Source organism: Polyergus mexicanus, unplaced genomic scaffold, assembly GCF_030449975.1.
Source record: "Polyergus mexicanus isolate NDT 795.1 unplaced genomic scaffold, iyPolMexi1.0 SCAF_22, whole genome shotgun sequence".
NCBI lineage: Eukaryota > Metazoa > Arthropoda > Insecta > Hymenoptera > Formicidae > Polyergus > Polyergus mexicanus.
The window spans coordinates 4961107-4977391 of record NW_027223342.1 but is presented as its reverse complement, the minus strand read 5'-3'; the positions used below and the strand labels follow the sequence as shown (position 1 = coordinate 4977391).

At 39.9% G+C, this 16285-nt stretch overlaps 1 pseudogene; it reads right to left on the bottom strand.

The window, feature by feature from the left end:
• Positions 1–13142: 13142 nt before the first annotated feature.
• On the bottom strand, positions 13143–14408 carry LOC138942308 (uncharacterized; annotated as a pseudogene).
• Positions 14409–16285: the final 1877 nt, after the last annotated feature.

Below are 16285 nucleotides of genomic sequence, written 5' to 3'. Positions count from 1 at the left end.
GGTTCACCTATAACATCGTAAACGTTTTAACATCGACCCTCATCAGTGGATACTTGGCTGTAACTATACTCAACACTGCCATGTGCAATGTTGTGCCTCTAGCCTAAGGAAGAGGTCTTTTGGGATTTGTACGTTTAAAGGATTAGGATTCACGCTCAAAATAGGACACTCCCGGACGTTAGGTATAAAGTAGTACATTTTACAAGATTTATTATACTGTTCACTTCCCGTGGGTTGAGCGCCTATCGGGCACGTCTCCAGGCGGCAGATAGGAGGACGCCCAGACTGCCTCCGGGTTTGACTACGCGAATAGGCTCTTGGGTAGTAGTGACTATGACCGGCTCCGCGGGCGTAAAACCTTGTCTGGGGCTGGGAAGATTACTGCCGCGGACCGACTCTACAAGCCAAGCTGGGAGCCATCGTGGCGAAACTGCGTGGGGGTGCAGCGTCGTGAACGATGCCTCTGGGGCGAAATTCCAGAGTATTTAGCCTTACCCGAGCATGCGGGGCTCTGCCCACGCAGACTTCCGTTCTCTAGCTATTCATGGGATCAATTATGGATGATTCTGCATTAAATATTGATGAAGGTCTTGGGAAGACGAGTCTCGATTGCGCACATTATCGATCAAATACGACAATATTTCCCAATCGGACACAGGCTCGGTCGGACACAGTCTCGAACGGACACAGGCTCGGTCGGACACAATCTCGATTGGACACAGACCCAATCGGACACAATTCCGATCGGACACATATGGTTGCAATCGGACACAGGCCCGATCGGACACAGGCTCAATCGGACACAGTTCCGATCGGACACAGTCCTCATCGCAAAGCTAGGTCCATCCTACAATCATTGTGTGGATGGGAAAATGAATGCGTGGACACAATGGGTCCCTACGGAGGAGCTCGACTATCAAAAAACTAGAGACATAGGTTTGCGTTGAACCTCGCTTCACGTGGAAAGTTGTAAACCTATGTAGAACCTTACTACGCATTAAAAAGTATATGCGTGCATATACCCTAACCCAAACCTATATATCTCTGATATATTGTGTCCGATCGGAATGGTGTCCGATTGGGTTTGTGTCCGATCGGAATTGTGTCCGATCAGGCCCGTGTCTGATTGCAACCATATGTGTACGATCGGAATTGTGCGCAATCGGGACGATCCCGGGGAGACTGAGGGTGATGGCTCGCGAGGGCTTCACCCTCAAGGATGGCGGCTTCGATACCCGAACAGACTCCTCAGAGCCCGGGAGGGAACGGGACCGTCGTCGGCAAAGCAGCGGTTCCTCGTAAGAGGGGACTGCGGTGCTGCGTAATGGCACCGTAGTCATTAGAGGGGAAGATGAGATGGCGCTCAATTGGCTCTCGGAGCGAATTGGGCACATCTCTCCCTGAGAAAGTGCCAAGCTCATGGTGATGGGCTTGGATGTGCTTCAAAAGCGCCACACGGCGGCTATTTGGGTTCCGGATCCTCCGGTGCCTGCGGCGGCGGTTCTAGGGCTGCTGGAGAGACAGAATCCGATCATCGCCACGGCTAATTGGCAAATTTTTGCCGAGAATGTTGGAGCTTTCTCAGAAGGGAGGAACCTCATTCTCGGCATCCCGGAGTCTAATGTCATCAAGCTGAGGGCGCGGGACTTTAAGCTCAGCTATGGGCTTGAGCAGATCACTGTGGGTCTCGGGGCTCGTAGCGAGGCGACGAGGCAGCGAGAATACCAGCCAGCGTCGGGCCCTCAATAAAGTGGGCATAGCGATCACCCAGATTAACTTGCACCACAGCAGAGGCTCCTCGGCTGTTTTGGCCAGGAGCACGGCGGTGCATACAGGTATTTGCCTAATGCAGGTACCCTGGATATACAGGGGCTGCATTAGGGGCATTGCGACCTGTGACAGACTTTTCAAGCTCCCCCACAGAGTCCAATCCCAGAGCCGCCATTGCGATCAAGGGACTAGAAGCGCAACTCATGTCGGAATTCTGTTCTAGGGATGTTGTGGCAGTTACGGTAAATTTCATCAGATTCGCCACGGTCGAGACCAGGAAGGTGGTGGCGAGCTCAGCGTACTTCCCACATGAAGAGGAGGGCTCGCTTCCGCCAGGACCTGTGGCCAAGCTGCTGGATTACTGCCAAGATAAGATGCCGTTTATATTGAGGTGCGACGCAAACACCACACTGTTTGGGGAAGCACCAATATTAACAATCGGGGCAGTAGGCTTCTGGACTACCTGGTGGCCACTGATTTGGAGATCCTAAATAGGGGCAACGAACCGACATTTCAGAATATGCTTAGACGTAAGGTATTTGACCTTGCTCTATGCTCGAGAAATTTGGATCCGGAGATTGTCGGGTGGCACGTCTCATCGAAGTCCTCCCTCTCTGATCATAGGCAGATTCTCTTCAGGCTTGCTAATGTGAGGCCTAAAACAATTTATAGAAAAAATCCGAGAAGGACGGATTGAGATTCGTTTCGAGAAGATCACTTCAATGGTCTTTGCAGCTTCTCTAAGAGGCACGGGACCGCTGCTGAGGTAGAGCTCTGCGTAGATCATCTACAAAGGGCTTTTGTGGGCAGCTTCGAAAAGAACTGTCCAGCGAGAGCAGTTTGCTCTAACAAGGTCTCGGTGGGAACCGGGACTGCAGAAGCTCAGGAAGGATGCTCGGCATGCCTGGAATAGAGCTAGGAACACGGGTCGCCCCCTCGACTGGGACCTCTACCGGAAGGCCCAGAAGACCTATAGGGACTCTGTAGTAGCCGCCAAAAGAGAGAGGTGGAGAAGGTTCTGTGAATCGATGGAGAAAGTTCCAGAGACCTCTAAGCTCTGCAGAATCCTGGCGAAAAAATCGGACTCAAACTTGCAGGCGATACGCCTCTCGGATGGGTACGTGGTTTCGGGAGAGCGATGTCTGGTTCACCTTTTGAAGACCAATTTTTCCGGGCTTCAGGAGGGACTTGATGTCGACTCACCGCGGAGCCCAGTTAAGGGCACGTGGATGTGACTGGAAACTGGCGACCAGCATCATAAAACTCAAGAGGGTGAAGTGGACTATCAAAACCTTTAAACCATTCAAGTCCGCTGGACCGAGTGAGATTTTTCCGGCGCTCTTACTAGAGGAGCTCAGGCAGATCAGTGAGCCGCTCACGCGAACCCTGAGAGCTTGTCTTGCTTTGGGCTACACGCCCAGAGCTTGGAGGCTGGTGAGGGTGGCATTCATACCCAAAGTCGGTAGTACCTGCTGCACCTCTGCCAAGGATTTCAGATCGATCATCTTGACGTTATTTCTTTTAAAAACGGTGGAGAAGCTGGTCAAGGTCTTTTATGGGATATTGTCCTCATGCGGCATCCGCTGCATGAGAATCAACATGCGTACAGGATGGGGTACTCTACAGAAACGGCGCTCCGTTCATTGGTGTCCCAAATTGAGAGAGGTCTCATGGAGGGAGGCTACGCGTTGAGGATCTTTCTGGGTGCCTTCAACAACATCCCTCACGAGGTGGTTTGCAGAAAGGCAACGCTGCGGGGCATTCCACACAGACTGGTTTATTGGATCAGAGGTGTGCTCCGGCGACGGATTGTAACGACGCTCGGCGCTGTCAGTGTCGGCGGCTGGATGGATCGAATGTGCCCGCAGGGCGGAGTACTCTCTCCACTTCTTTGGTGCTTATTAGTCGATGGACTACTCAGCAAACTTACTGATAAATAGTGTAGACAAAACTTCCTACATTGCATTACCATTTGTCGAAGATTTTAGTGACAATATCAGTCGGTTTTAATCAATTAAACTCATTGATTAAACGTGGTAAAGATGGATTGCCTATTAGTAATAGAACGGAAGATGTTTATAAAATAAATTGCAAGGAAGGTAGCGCTTCATATATTGGCCAAACAAAAAGACATTTAAGTACCCGCGTCAAGGAACATTTTAATAACATAAAAATACACACAAGTAATCTTTCCGTAATTGGCAAATACAAACTAAAATCTGATCATAACTTGGTCAGCACCTGATATTCTGCATCCCTAAAAAGATGTAAGAGAAAGAGAAATAGCTGAAATGTTCTTTATTAAAAAATATGACAACATTGTTAAAAGGACACAGAGAATTTAAATAACATACGATAGATTAATAAAGATTGTTTAATCTTTCTCAGTATCTCAAACAGAGAGGTTGAGACAGTGTCATTATGTCATATCGATTTTTCTCTTTCAATTGTTTAATTATAACGTAAGTACATAATTTCGTTTATTTTATTTCTGTAACGTGATTATTATTATTTATAATATTGTAATTTTAGTTCACTTGATAAGGACCAAAACCATATGGTCGAAACGTTATGATGTAACAATCAAACGATAAATTGCTAGTTGGGTCGTGTATTACACTCGTCTATTAATGATAAGCGTTTCTTTGAGCAGGAATACGCCAACGATCTGGTGATTATCGTGCAAAAACCATTTCTGGACACGCTCCTAGAACTCACGCAGAGTGCTCTTGGAACGGTAGAGGAGTGGTCCGACAGCACTGGCCTTTCGATCAATCCCCGGAAGACGGAGCTAATCATATTCACTTGCAGATACAAGCTAGGCACTGTAATGGGGTGCATCAGGCTGACACCGGCCGTGTCAGTGAAATATCTAAGGGTCATCCTAGACAGAAAGCTGACATGGAAGGAGCACTTGGACGATCGGTGTTAGAATATAACCTCTTACTTCTGGCTGTACAGAAGATCCTTTGGTCAGACCTGGGGCCTTAGGCCGGGAATGGTCTACTGGATCTACACTGCTATTCTTAGACCTAGGCTGCTATATGCTGCAATAGTATGGTGGCCTAGAGTACAGCTTGCGTCAGCGAAAATATCGCTGGAGCACCCCTGAGGGCTCTTATTTTAAGAGAGGCACTGTGTCCAATTGAACCGTGTGCACAATCTCGTGTCCATTTGTAACGTGTCCATTTGCACCGTGTCCAATTGTACTGTGTCCAAGTAAAGGCCACTTATCGCCGCTGCTGCATCGGCGGCTTACCGTCTGAGTTGTGAGGGAAAGTGGACGGCCGGCACCAGGCACACTAAACTTCCCCCGACGGAGACCTTTTTCATCCTATCTTCAGTATGGGGCAGAACAAAATGCCAGCCATTCGTGCCCTGAAGGCGCCATTCAAAGCGTGCTTTCCGGAGCGAGAAGACTGGCTTAGGACACAGGGTTCAATGCTGAAGAATGGGCTCATTCTTTTTACGGGTGGATCCAGGATCGGCCTGCGCTCAGGAGCGGGCATTTACTGCCGAAGGAGAGAGATTAGTGAATCCATCCCACACGGTGAATTTGCCACGGTCTACCAAGCAATAGTGGCGATCTTGTGCTGTGCGCAGACTTTTCGCTAACAAAGAGAGGGGCCAGCGTTCGGGAGTATTTGCGTCCCATAAATATAAGATTAAATGAGAAGTTTTTACAAATGAAGAATAATTTAAGGTAAATCTTTGAAAAACCCATCCATATGAATTATTGGGTAAAAATATCAAATTCTTATGTATTTTTGCCTCCTGAACACGAATATGAAACTTAAAAATGGCAATCGGACTCGCAAATCGCAAAAATCCAACCAAAAAAAATAAATCTTCGGAAAACCCATTTATATAAAATAATAGGTAAGAATACCTAATTCTTATGCATTTTAGCTTCTTGAACATGAATATGAAACTTAAAAATGGAGATCAAACTTGCCACACGCAAGTTGAAGAGAAATGTAAAAGTCCAACTAAAAGCGTAAATCCAACCCATGTCCGTAGGATGCATTTTTACTAATAATAATTCATCCCTGGGATATAGGTTTGGGTTAAGTTATATCTTCCGGAAGTGGAGCCCCCCCTTAGAGGAGGTCGGATCCTACTGTGTCCACGCATATACTTTACAATGCAAAGCGATGTCCATTCCACAATTATTGTATAGATGGGAAAGTGTATGGACAAAGTGGGTTCCGCCCCCCCCCCCTCTACCGGGAGGCTCCACTTCCAGGAGATATAACCTAACCCAAACCTATATCCCAGAGGTGAATTATTACTAATAAAAAAATATATCCTTCGGACATGGATTGAATTTTCGCGTTTGGTTGGATTTTTGCGTTTTTCTTCTGTTTGCGAGTCCGACCGCCTTTTTTAAGTTTCATATTCGTGTTCAGGAAGCAAAAATACATAAGAATTGTATATTCTTACCCATTATCTCATATAGGTGGGTTTTCCGAAGGTTTACTTAATTTAACAACGCCTCGGTGTACGCGCGGTATGCATAAACGTTGTTTGACGGCGATACGAGCTTTTAATTGATATACATATCGATCTGATTGAAGATGGAATGAAGTGATTAATAGGGCCTTCATTGATTGCTGCACCGCTATCGTTCGTTCCCGCAGCATGCCCTACGGAATTGCCTGATGTTTCTACGCGTACGCGAAGATTCAACATGTTGTGCGTGATCTAAATATCTAAATATTATTCTCCGTGATCGAGGGTGACGAATTCAATCGGCGAGTCATCCGAGAGCGAAGTCACGGATAAATCCATTGCGAACTTTCGAGTTTGCGTGAGCAGTAAGGAGAAAAAATCGAGCTCGCTCTTTAAACTAAGCTCGCTCGATAAACTCGCTCGAATGCGTGTCAAGAAAGGACATGCTTATTTAGTACAATTTTTTTGTCTTCACTGTAATTCTCGCTTTCATCAGATGTGTTCAGAATATGACTCGTTTAAAAAAATATGTCAGATACGGTATGCTTTTTACCGGTTTTACATCGTTTCGCAGACGTCTTAGGTCTTCTCACCGCTGTGCAATTTTTTCTTCTCATATTGTTTGCTGATTTCATATTTGTTCTTTACTTTTCCCGTATCTAGATTTTCGACGAACTTTTCTTACTCATCTGGCTCGTTTACGTGATTCCGTCGATTTAATCGACGATGCGCGCGTTGAGCTCGACGAAAGGAAACTGAACTACATAGATTTTCGCATTCACCTTATATCTCGAACCTTTCATCAGGCTACTTATTTTTTTTCAGCTTTTCTCTTGAGATGGTCGCGTCATTCTTCAAATCGGTGTTTGATCACTATCTTAAATGGCGTATTGTTTTAAACATCTTCGATTATATTAATACCGACGCATAAAGCTTCTTTCCCCACAGCCCGTACGTCTTTAGTTAAATAAGGTAGTACACGTCTGAACAATCCTCCAAGAAAACTGCCAATACCATGATCTCGTTGGTAGGGTGATACGACAAAAACTCGCAGAATTCCACCGCCACAATTGCCTCTTTTTTGTAATTCATTACAAAGATACGCAGAATAATAATCCATTAAGAGGATGCCGGATTACCAACAGAACGCGAATATTAGTTATTTTGCAAAATCTTTTTGTTGATTATAGATACCAACAAATCTTTTTCCATAATTAAAGTATACATAATAACGGAGTGCAGAGTTCACGATTTCATATGAAAAGTGAAAAAAAATGAGAAAATTAGAGTTTTGTTATCGGCTTCTGCGTCAACATTTACTTAATATAACAAATTTGTAATCTATACGTGCCTAATCAGTAAACTCCGCACTCGGCATTTCATCAAAGAGTATAAATGAACTTAAAAGTAACACTACCCAACTGATACTCACCGATTTGAATGAAACTTAACATACTTATTAAACACCGAAAAACATTAAATACGTGTTTTTTTGTTTCGGCTAAACACGATTTTTAGGGGTAGAAAGCACCCCTCAACCCCTGGAGGTGGAAACAGTTATGGCTAATTATTTCTGAAACGATACATTTTCTGAAAAAAGTGCTTAGGACCAAAGTTGTAGAGTTCAAAGTGATGCACTTGATGGCGACCTTGAAGTCGACCTTGAGGTCGATTTTCAAGGTCAATTAAATTTGGAAATAATTAGCCGTTGCCGGACTTTGACCACATCCTGTATCTATAATCAGTAATTTTATGCGTTGACTCTAAATCTGTCTTCAGAATTGATTTGTTGCATTATTTTCCTAAAAAAAAGAAAAAAACCTGACGTAATGGGAAAATAGGCGCAAATTTATAGAAAAAATAAGAAGAAGAAAAAAGTTTTGTAAGTAACTTCAGAATAGAAGTAAAGATAAGAAAACATAAAATGTCACTGTAATTATAAGTTAAACATTACCTTCATGCTATATTAGAAACTTCAAAATTTTTTTAAATTTTTGTTGCTACTCTGGAGTTATCCACAATATCTTTTATTCTTTATTTTGTATTAGGATTTCATTCGGACATATGATCAATTATTATTTTCCCGACTGTCGTTGAGCAAGCATTTTCCAAAATTACTTCTTGATCAGTTATTTGCTATGAGCTATCTTGCTCGTGAATTTCGTTCGAATATATCTTCAATTATCATTTTCACATCTGTACCTGGGCGAGTGTTCATTGTTTATAGTTTTATGTCATCAAGTGCATCACTTTGAACTCTACAACTTTGGTCCTAAGCACTTTTTTCAGAAAATGTATCGTTTCAGAAATAATTAGCCATAACTGTTTCTACCTCCAGGGGTTGAGAGGTGCTTTCTACCCCTAAAAATCGTGTTTAGCCGAAACAAAAAAACACGTATTTAATGTTTTTCGGTGTTTAATAAGTATGTTAAGTTTTATTCAAATCGATGAGTATCAGTTGGGTAGTGTTACTTGTTAGAGAAGTAAGTTTAGAAGCTTTATAAAAAAGATTTTGCAAAATAAAATTTTCGTGCATATGTGTGGCTCAAGAGTAAAACAGAGCAGTAGATTAGTTGCGTGATGTCACGATAGACGGAGCTGCAATCTTATATGACAAGGACAAACATAATCGTACCATCTTTGTTTCTTTCATGCGTATGAGAGTAATATACATGTACACACTAACATTATTTTAGTATCTTTCCTCTCTCGATCATACGCTCTGTCTCTTTCTAATCACTCGCTCGCTATCTATTACGTATCGCGTATCGCTTAGCTTCATGCTTCTCGCATATTCACTTACGTGTTCACTCGCCTTTCTCTCTCTTTCTCTCTCTCTCTCTCTCTCTCTCTCTCTCTCTCTCTCTCTCTCTCTCTCTCTCTCTCTCTTCAGCTCGTTCATTATTATATTCTTTTATTCATTTATTCCCATTATTATATTCTTTTATTTGCTCAACTTTGATTCTTTCTATTCTCGTTTCCCTACATGATAAATTAATAAATTTATTTATTTATTTTTATTTTATAAAGCATAAATGAGATATACAATAATAAGTTATTTTCTTTTTCTATTTAACTATAATTAAATACAACACATGTACATACAAAGATACACATAATTAATTACTTTTCTATTTATAATACACAATATCTCATTTATATTCTATAAAATAAAGATGAATAAATTAATGATTAAACTATATAATTATTATTATGTAGGAAGACGAGAATAAAAAAAATAAAAATCAAATAAATAAGAGAATATACTAATGGAAAAGAAAGAATACAATAAAAAGAACGAGCAAAGAGAGAGAGAGAGAGAGAGAGAGAGAGAGAGAGAGAGAGAGAGAGAGAGAGAGCAGCGTGAATGAAAGTGTAAACGAATGTGCGAGGAGCATGATATATATATATATATACATATAATCTTTATGACAATTTATTATTATTCATAGTTATATGGTATTTAGTAATATATAAATGAGAAAAGAAAATTTGATATATTTTATCCTCTTATGTTACCAAATATTTTCATATTTGTATAAACTTGCCTATATTTATAGAAAATAAACTTTTTTTGAAGCAAAAATTTAGAAATTTAATTTTTGTCGTAGAATATTTATGAATAATGGTTTTATATATCGAATTAATTTTAATCAATATGAAAATAATTTTTTTATTCGGTTAGAGAATATTCGTTTATAAAGATGCATATTTGTTTTTATTATTACGCGATATTTGTAGCATGCATGTATGTAAGTATGTATGTATGTATATATCGGGTCGACTGAATAAGTCGACTGTACGATGCACACACACATACAGACAGGCACACGCGATCATATCAGTGCGCGGCAGATACTCAATCGCGCGTGTTGTATACATACGCGTAACAAGAGATTACCGCAGAAATACGCTCAACTGTTATAACGCGTTATAACGCGTTGAATTACAAAAACGAGTGTTATGTTTTTGTAGTGTGGTTTTAATAGTGTGTCCCCCCACATACTGGGACAAAAATAAAACTTTCGAGAGACGCTTGCCCGCAGACTTTCCTTAAAAAGAATAAGAGTCAAAAAGTTAGTATATTTATATACTATAATTTTAGAAGGAATTGTTTTACTGTATACTATATACTAATATGTTGTAGATATTATTTAATTTTATTTCCATGCAGTCTATACAAAAATATAAATATGATAATGTAATATTATGTAAAAATATAATATCCCAAATTTTTTTTTTAAATTATATCTGTAAAGCAATTCCTAAATAGAAAACAACATACCGATTTTTATATAAAAAATTGTAATATAAAATTGATCTTCAAATGGAATTTAGAATGACTGTATACACATAAACATACATGATGCATATATGATGCACATAGTATTTAATACTCATATAATATTTTTATTATAAATAAATGGACAAAAAAGGTATGGGCAAAAAAGGAAAAAAGAAGAGAGAGAGAGACAGAGAGACAGAGAGAATAGGAATGAGTAAGCAAGGGAGTGGCTGTAAAACGATGTATCGATAGATAATTCACATCAGTCATTAGACATTAGTGAGCATAAAGTATTGCTACAAAAAAAGATATAACTATTTCCTTTTTTTTCTTACTTTTAGCACTTGTACAGATACTTGCTCAGTTGCACTCATATCTTTTTTCTCTCTTTCCATTCTTCTCTGTCCATCTCTTTTTTATCCGAGCATACTATATGTGTGATATATATTATCTACATATGTGTATATGTAATAGTAACTTCAAACTTATTAAAATATAATTAATCTTTTGCTTATTTGTATATTTCACTGAAATATACTTGGAAAATAGCCAGAGCATTTTTTAGACCAAACGGCATTCGGTCAAATTCGTAGTGTCCAAAAGAAGTAGTAAAAACTGTTTTATGACTGTCTTCGCGGTTCATTTTTATTTGATGAAATCCAGATGCTAAATCGCATACCGAAAAATATCTAGCTCCTCCTAATATATCGACGATATTCGGTAAAGGATATGTATCTCCGATGGTTTTATCATTTAAAGCGCGGAAATCTAATACCATTCTCCATCGCTTGTTTCCTTTGGAATCTTCTTTCTTCGGCACGATCCATATAGGCGTGTTATATGGCGATTGTGAGTGTTTTACGATTCCTCCTTCTAACAGTTCTTCTATCTGCTAGTTTATTTCTTATGAATTTGCGGAAATCGATACTGACGAATGTTTATTGGTTGGTCATCTGTAGTAGGTATTCGATGTTGTAATACGTGAGTTGCGGTTAATTTTTCTCCAGGAATATAAAATCTATCTTGACTGTCCGTTATTAATTTTATAATGCTTTTTCTTTCTGCTTCATTTAAATGTTCTAATCGCAATGATTCTATGATTTCGGCGAGTCGATTCTTTCCCTATTCCTCGGAGATTGTTAGATAATTATGCAAATTATAATTTTCAACTTCTTGTTTTCTTTTATATCTTGTTTTGCGTTTTTGCATAAATTTTTGTAAAATTTCTTGAGATTTATTCAACAAGGATATAAGGATTTTTGAAGACGGCTTATTTTTATTTTTAATACTTCGTAGATTCAAGTTTTTAATTTTTAAATTATATTTTTGAGCCTCTTCAAGGAGGTCTTTTATTGTAACATGAGAGGTTTTTAATTCATTATCATTTTCTTCTTTAAATAATCCAACCTGAGGGAATTTGATATCTAGGGAAGATAAAGGACTTCTCCCCTTTTTGGGATAAGGTTTTGCCGAAATACGTAGTGAGGTTTGATAATTTTCCTCCTCGCAATCGACGGAGCTAGGATATTCTGACAAGGTTTGGAAATTTCCCTCCGAAATCCTAGGATTATTTCCTTCTTGAGAGGATTGGTAATTTCTCTCTTCGAGGGTTTTTAAATTAATTAAATTTTTAGGAGAGGGTTGGTAACTTCCCCCTCCAGGAATGGTTGGATTCATTGGATTTTCAGGAGAGGTTTGGTAGTTTCTCTCTCCAAGAATTTTTGAATTGTTTATTTTTTCATTTTTTCTCAATTTTAATTTTTATCTCGTCTTCGTTTTTAATTTTATACTTATTTTTATTTTCTTCTTTATTTTCTTCTTTGTTTCTTCGTCTTCATAGTTGATTTCTCGGATAATAGTTTTTTCTTCATCTTCATTTTCACTCTTATTTTCAATATTCATATAATTTTCATAATTGCATTTATTATGTATAAATGTTCCGTTAGTGGTTTCTTCTTTTTCCTTATTCAGAGCCTCGATCTTTGAATTATGGTTATCTAATAATTTGCTCAATGGTTTTAAGCGCAAGCTCGGAACATGTACTTTTGCCTCTAAAGTACTGATAACATTTAAATATGCTTTTCCAGAAACATTTTCCACGATGGTGTCTCCCAAATAAATTCCATGTGCTATTTTTAATCATGGTATATAGCCTATTCTTATTTCTGGATTTTCTATTCTTACATAAAATAATGATTCGGATCGCGAAGCTATAATAATGGCTTCAGGCGATAAGAAAGGTATGTTGATTCCGGAGATATCCAAGTGCCCCTGTGCGTAATCTATTTTCGATGAAGTTTGTTTAAAGAAACCGTTTCCTAATATACCGGATTGTGAAATTGGAAAATCGTTAGATACAATATGGAATATAACCGGTATTTCAAAAAGAGTTAATGTAATTTCACCTAAGGTGTACACAGGATAATTATTTATACTGTTCAACTTAAGGATATTAGTGTAATTAATATTTATTTTTTCGGGAACCAGATTTTCTTTAATTATATTTAGTCCAGAACCCGTGTCTAGCATAAAAGTTATACTAGTAGTTAAATTATCGATGTTGATTTGAACGTAGGCACGCGACTATGTTTGTCGAGGTTTACAGTCACGGGCCTTATGGTAGTTCTATCCTTGTCTACTTGGCTACCTGAGTTTTGGGCGGGTGCGGCTCTCGTTCGGACCCCTGTTGTGCACCCGACGTCGAGAGGCCGTTGTAGTTTCCCTGATTATTTTCCTTTTTCCGAAAATTACTGGCATGGCGTAGTTGACAATTTTTGAGAAGATGACCTTGTTCCTTGTAATAACGGCAGAATAAGGAATTCCTGGATCCCGTATGCTGGTTTAGTTTCGATCGGCAATCTTTAGCAATGTACCCGAAATTGTTGCAGATTTGACAAGTTACACGAATCTTATTTTCCGTATAACATTGCTCATTTTGTTTCTTCCAACAATTGTTTGCAGAATGTCCGGGTCTTTCGCACCATTGGCAAATTATTGAGATTTTGTTGTTATTTGTTGTATTATTCTGTCGGCAGGATTTTGCATCATGACCAGATTTTAAGCATAATTGACAAGTTATTATTCTTCCTTGAACTACGTTTACTAGTCGGCGAAGTTGTGGATCGCGGAAGCGGCATTTTTCTGCTCCATGCCCATGTTTTGTACAAATTTGACAAACTAGAATCGCGGTTCTTAAATCAATTTGGTTGTTAACTTGCTGAGACGTTTGTAAATATTTCCTACAGTTGTTACCCACGTGCCCTTCCTTATAACAGATTTGACAGATTTCCTTAGGTTGTTAGGTCTCTGTCTACCTGAAACGCTATCTGTTCCTTGTCATAAATCTGTCATTTCTCGGAGCTCTCTCTCTATCCTTAAAGCATCGGTTGCAGTTTCTTGTACATCTAATAAGTCTCTCGCAACTCGTTGCTCAATTTCTGATTTTAGCCCTCTAATGAAACACTTGCACATGTCTTTTTCCAATGACGCTTTAATATTTTGGTCAGATAACACGTTTCCCGAACTTCTATATGCTTCTATGTTTCCCGAGAATTTTTACTCTATTTGCATATGTAATTACATCTTCATCCTCCTTTTGATATATACACCCTAATTCCCCTTGTAATTGATAACCATTTTTTGGTGGTCCATAAATTTGCTTTAAGAATTTAGTTAATTTGGAGACGCTATTAAAATCTTGGTTTTGTATAGTTCGGCGAACTTCACCTATTATCCTAGTTCTTATTATTTTAGTAAACTGTGGTTTGGCCTCACTAGGCAACATGGATTTCGCTTCTTCACATCCTTCAATAAAATAATTTAAAGGAATGTTTTGACCGTCAAAATAAGGGACGGCTTCGACTGCGTATTTCAAAGTAGCGAAAGGATTATTTTGAATCATGTTGCCGCTGGTACTGCTCGAGCCTTCCTTTCTTTCAGATTTATCGAATTCAGGTGTAACAGTCTTATCGCAAGAATCGGCGAAGTTAGTTTCGCTAAACTTTTTTCGAAATCTTTTTCAATTATCATTCCGTCTAACGAAAAATTAATACCAGTAGTAGTAGATTTTTTAGGAGTAGAAGTATATTGTGTTTATGATGTATTAGATTTTGTTCGATTGTATGTTTCCTGAGCAAGTTGAAAATTTCGTTCTATTTTGTCTTTATCAGCTGTACCTCTTGTTCCTTTACTCATTCCAGTTTAAAAGATCGCACATTACAATCCCGGACGAGCCCCCAAAATTTTAGAACAGTATGTTACGTCCAGACTCGAGGAAGGATGAGTCAGTGGAAGGGCGCAACCACTATCTTTATGATCCCGAAGTTATCCCGTTCGGGTCAAACGAAGTTGACAGTCCGAAAATCAGGTAAACGACTGTTAGGGTCCCTATTACTCTGTTTTTCAGAAGTTCGCTCGGCGGTCCCTTTTTGGTAAAAGAATTTAATCTCTTGTTATAGCCCGAACAGGCTATACACGAATTATTAAAAATATTATTCTAAATACATATTATTTTATATGATTGATCAACATGTAACGCGAATATAGATCACGTTACGAGCGTTGACCGAACAAAGCGCTGACAACGCGAGCCACGCGCGAAGCCCGAGCGATCATTTCATTGCGAAAACGCGGAAATCAGGGCAAACGGAAGAAGGACATTGCGAAAATGCAACGTAGAAGTCCTACTTAAAAGCGAAATAAAAAGGAATAAAGAAATTGCGAAAGTGCAAGCAAAGAAGTCCTACTTAGAACTTCTTAGCTTGCATCCGGATATTGCCAAAATCAAGCGATACGACACACAGCCTTGTCGCTAAACAACTCCCTCCCGGGAAGCCAAGGGGAGTTAATAAAAAGGCCCACCGCTAACGAACGGCGGGCAGTCTTTACCATTAATATTACGCGGACAATCTTGATCATTAATTAATATTATGCGGGTAGTCACAATAACTACCAAACGGGCAATCTTTATTCCTTTACGCGAGCAATATCTCTAACAACCGCGAGTGTCAAAGCATCAATAACTATTATAATATTGAATAGCCACGCAGTCGGCAGAAATATACACGAAGAAGCGAGAGGCGTCTCGAGACTAAAACTCGACTCTAGACACGCGCACTTCAAGATATCCGTTATCGCGATACACGACGCGAGCGAAAGTGTGGGAACATTGTAATCAAGCCAAGTCACGAATAAAATAGATATTAATATATTTATTTAAATGCAAAGATGTCATTTCTAATCAAATAAAGACAGTGAAGTTCTCGGGCGGAGCCCGAATTCCTAAATTCCTTCCGGCAAACGATCCCAACTACCGTGCCTCTCCGGAGGCACAACATTATTTGGTGGCAGCGGTGGGATCTGCCGGGGCATCGCCAGAACTCACGCAAGATCTGCAAAAGACACGGTTGTGTTAAAAAGCGGGCACGCTAACAATCAATTTAATTGAAGTTGACGGATGGAAGCAGTAGCTAAGCCTTCCCCAAGACCTGCAAAGCACCCAGAGTGTAAACACGACAGGCCCGCCAGCACACGTAAAACGTAAGCTGACGGAAACCACAATCAACGGAAGACACCGCACGGATAACAGAACGAGCATCGCCACAACAGCTGTAGCAGAAACGTGAGCCGCCAAGCATCGCGACCTACGATAACTCTACAGACAACACACCGACGCCGGACAACAACCGCCGTACGACGAGCATCGTCAGCCGTATCAGCCGCCGAGCGAAGGACTGCAGCGTCAGCAATCTACTGACACAGCGAGCGATCATGCGAGCC